Source organism: Centruroides sculpturatus, unplaced genomic scaffold (assembly GCF_000671375.1).
Source record: "Centruroides sculpturatus isolate CEXI.00-Female unplaced genomic scaffold, Cexi_2.0 scaffold1209, whole genome shotgun sequence".
NCBI lineage: Eukaryota > Metazoa > Arthropoda > Arachnida > Scorpiones > Buthidae > Centruroides > Centruroides sculpturatus.
The window spans coordinates 252089-256812 of record NW_019385568.1 but is presented as its reverse complement, the minus strand read 5'-3'; the positions used below and the strand labels follow the sequence as shown (position 1 = coordinate 256812).

The 4724-nt window shown below is 37.7% G+C and overlaps 1 pseudogene; it reads left to right on the top strand.

Moving 5' to 3' along the window:
- Positions 1–347: 347 nt before the first annotated feature.
- Positions 348–1267, top strand: LOC111640196 (annotated as a pseudogene).
- The last annotated feature ends 3457 nt before the right edge of the window (positions 1268–4724 follow it).

The window sequence follows — 4724 nt, the reverse complement described above, 5'->3', positions numbered from 1 at the left end:
AAATTTAATAGCGTCGATCCCTTACACCAACCTCCCGCCAAAATTTTAAAAATTTTCGACAAAGACACGGCAGGTAGTAAGCTTCAAAATGGGGGAAGAAAATCGTTGTCCCCCACAAAAATCTTGCAGGATCATTTTTTGATCGATGGCCATACTTTCGCACTATTATACGTAACGGCCGAGAAAGTAAAAAAACTTTTGAGGTATTCCAATTGGAAATACAGAACGTCGAAGTTCTCGGAAGATCTCCATATAATAAATTTTTGAGTTTAACGGACCGTCAATCCGTATTAGAAGTTCTGTTTCGTGTGGGCACTTTTTTCAGATTGGAAATTGCCAACACTTAATTTCCGTACGTTGTATTTCCCAAGTGGATAGGTATAAATGTAAATTGGGGAGTGGGTGTCACCGTTTTGTGGTCAGCCGTATTTTCCGCGTTTCTAGAGAGTAAGTACAAAACATTTCATCAGGATCTATGTTTTAAGGAAGTAATAGGAGAACTACAGAGATATAAGATGAATATCACAGCCATCCAAGAAACACAGTGGGTGGGGGACGACATAATCACATCGAAGAACATGATCATATATGGAGAAAGTACTAGACATGAACTAGGTACTGGTTTCATCGTAGCTAAGCATATATGGGACTTGATCTTGGCATTTGAATGCATTTCTGCGAGGATTTCCAAGCTCAGAATGAGAAGCCGATGGTTCAATATCACACCGTAGCCCATGCTCACACAAAAGTCGGCGACAAAGGAAACGAAGATGAATTCTTTGAGGAGCTGGAGAAAACAATGGCAGGAGTTCCAATGCATGACATAGTGATGCTTCTTGAGGACTTTAATGCTAAAACAGGCAAACAGCAGTGCTTCCAACCTACCATAGGAATGGAGAGCCTGTATGAGACAACCAATGATAATGGAGAGCGACTTATCAACTTAGCCAGCGCTAGAGATCTGATAATCCATAATACTAATTTTCCTAGAAAAAACATTCACAAACAAACATGGACATCCCCAGATGGCAAAACTAGCAACCAAATAGATCATATACTCATTAACCAGAGATATCGTAATAGCATAAAAAACATATGTAGTCTCAGAGGAGCAGAAGCAAAATCAGATCACTTCCTGCTGAAAGCCAGCATGAAAGTAAAACTCCAGGTAATGGCAAAGCACAAGCAAAACCATCGTTTTTCAAACAATGTACAGTACATAACCTCAAAGCTAATGACACCAAGCGACAATACCAGGAAGAAATAGGAAAGGCTAAAGAATTGAACATGATGGAAAAGATGAAAATGGACCAAGCCTGGAAAGCAATACACACACATCCATCTAAGAAATAGCCATAAAAACCTTACCTAGAGAATACAGACCAAGGAAACCCTGGTTTACAGCATATGTAAAGAAGTGGTAAATAATAATAATAATAATAATAATAATACGTAATAACAATCACAACTTATTGGTCTTCTCTTTGGTCCAATGCTGTTACACACAATGCTGATGCAGGATGGATCGAGGAGGAGAACAGAAACTTGCACAACATACCAACTATGCCCTGTGCTGAAATAAACATACACGACATTCGCTACGCTGTTAACAGAACACACAACTGGAAGACACCTGGTGTAGAAAACATTCACAATTTCTGGTACAAAAAGTTTACATCACCACCAGAAACTAGCTAAACATCTAACACACATCATCATCAATCCACAAGGCATGCCAAAATTTCTTACTCATGCCAAAATTTCTTACTCAGGGCATCACCTACATGAAACCTAAAAACACCACCACCACAGACCCCACACAATACAGACCAATTACATGTCTTCCAACACTACAAATTATTGATATCCTGTATCACAAACAAAATATACAAACATGTTGAAGAACACGACATTCTTACGGAACAACAAAAAGGTTGCCGTAGAAATCACAAGGGATGCAAAGAACAGTTACTCATAGATTCAGTCATTCTATGGCAAGCACACAAACAACACAGAAACATACACATGGCATATATACAAACAACACAGAAACATACACATGGCATATATAGACTACAGAAAAGCATTCGACAGTGTTCCACACAGTTGGCTGCTACATATTTTACCAGTGCTGTGGAGTCGGAGTGGTGGAGTTTTGCTGTTTTAGCCGGAGTCGGAGTCGTAAAAAAATCCGCTGACTCAGACTCCTTTTTTACTTCCCAACTTGTAATGTATATAAAACAAAAAATATTGGAATCATGTCAAATTTGCCCCTCCAAGTTTCTTTTGCAAAGCTACACGTTTGAAGACCTCCCAACCCCTCAAAAAAGTTAATAAAAGGAGAAAAATTCGCGCACACGTTGGCGTCTAATTTGTTTAATTTCCTTATTATCTGTTCCGAGATATTAAATAATATCTCAGAATGGGTAAAGTTTAAGAAACGAAATGTGCCACTGTGGCTCGCGTATAAAGGGACATTAATACTATTAAATTTTGGTTCTTAATTAAAGATCGACAGGGTGAAGACATAAAAGTGGTCATGTGTCACATCTCTTAATGAATATTTTACTCGTTATTAGCGTTCAAAATAAAAATAATAATAATAATAAAACTCGTCTCTACCCTCAAAGTAAGCTTTTTTGTCATTTTATAATAGTACAGTAAAACCCGTTAAGATGTTTTCGCCTAAGATGTTAGAATGTTTTAGTTCACGATTTAGTTCAACCACTTTGACGCTTAATAACTAACTGTTGTATTAAACCATCTGACTCCGATTCTAAGCACTGACCACAGAAATTATTAGGTTTCAAACAGGGTGAACGAAATCATGCCCTGCACATACAATCTAACATCCACACATACAGAACAAAACCTCAAATCTTTTGTATACCTCGAAATTTCAAGGTGTCCAGAGTCCAAAAATGTAAAAATTTGGGAGGGGTCATTTTTTGACCGAGCGCCACACTTTCCCCGTTATAGGCCTATATAACAGCCCGAAAAGTAAAAATTATCAAATACATGTTTATATATTACTTAGCTTATATAGCTTTTGAATAAAAAGTTTCTACGTTCTATCTTTATTAGAACTCTATTTATTGAATATTTTATTCTGAGGTCACGTGATGACATCAGAATTTGCGGGACTCTTTCGGTAACAAGTCTGCCCCTGGTTAGGGTCGGGGTCGGATGGTAAGGAAAAGTCGGAGTCGGTAGATTTTTACGCGACTCCACAGCCCTGTATTCTATACATGTACAAAATACATCCATCACTCATTGCATTCTTCCAAAACACTATGGAGCACTGGAGAACAACACTACATCGCAGGGTTAGTAACACTTCCATACAAACAAACCAAATATTCATTAGGCAAGGAATTTTTCAAGGAGATTCCTTGAGTCCTCTCTGGTTCTGGACCCACTATCCAACATGTTAAACAACACGCAATATGGCTACAATATCAGACATGAAAAAACAATACAGTTTACACTCACATCTCATGTACATGGACGACATAAAACTTTATGTATCCACACAGAAACAACTTCATCAACTCCTACAAATCACATATTCATACACCAAAGACATACAAATGGAGTTTGGCTTAGACAAATGCAAAAAACTTCACATAGAATAAGGAATCCTGAAGAAAAAAGATTTTGCACTTGGAAATAGGGACATTATTGAATCCATGGACGAGGGTGAGTTCTACAAGTATTTAGGATTCCAACAGGCCAAACTAACAGAACATACACAAATAAAGCAAAGATTAATTACAGAATACCAAAGTAGGTTAAACGCTATCGTCAAAACACAGTTAAATGCAAATCACACAGTTAAAGCATTAAACACATATGTCGTCCCAGTACTCACATACTCTTTCGGAGTTATACATTGGACTCACACAGATCTTAAGCAACTCCAAAGGAAAACAAGAACAACACTTACTAAGCATAAACAACATCACCCTAAATCTGCCATAGAAAGATTACCCTTCCACGTAAAGATGGCGGACGTGGCCTGATTGACATAGTTAACCATCACTACAAACAAATACAGTCACTGCGAGAGTTTTTCTACAGAAAACAAGAAACACCACAATTACATAAAGCAGTAACTCTAGCAGACTCAAATAACACACCATTAAACTTACACTCGCATCATACAGACTTGACGCAACATATAAAAAGCATAGACACCATTAAGCAATCGTGGGCTGGAAAGGCACTCCATGGCAGACATCCTTATGACCTGGCCCAGGATTTTTTTGACAAAACTGCGTCAAACAGCTGGTTAGATCGAGGATGCCTATTTTGGGAGACAGAAGGATTCATGACTGCCATACAGGATCAGGTCATAAATACAGAAAACACATACTCAAAGATACAACACTCACAAATGACACATGCAGAAAATGTCACATCATGCCAGAAACTATACAACACATCACTTCTGGGTGCAAGCTTTTGCATAGACAGATTATTTACACAAACATAATCAAGTAACAAATATAATACATCAAGAGCTTGCAAAGAAACACAAATTATTAGACATCCACGAACCATACTATGAATACATTCCACAGACAGTATTGGAAAACAACATGCACAAACTATACTACGACAGAGCCATAATCACAGATAAAACAATTTACCACAACAGACCAGACATCACACTCATTGACAAACACAATAAAATCACATACATTATAGACATAGCCATTCCA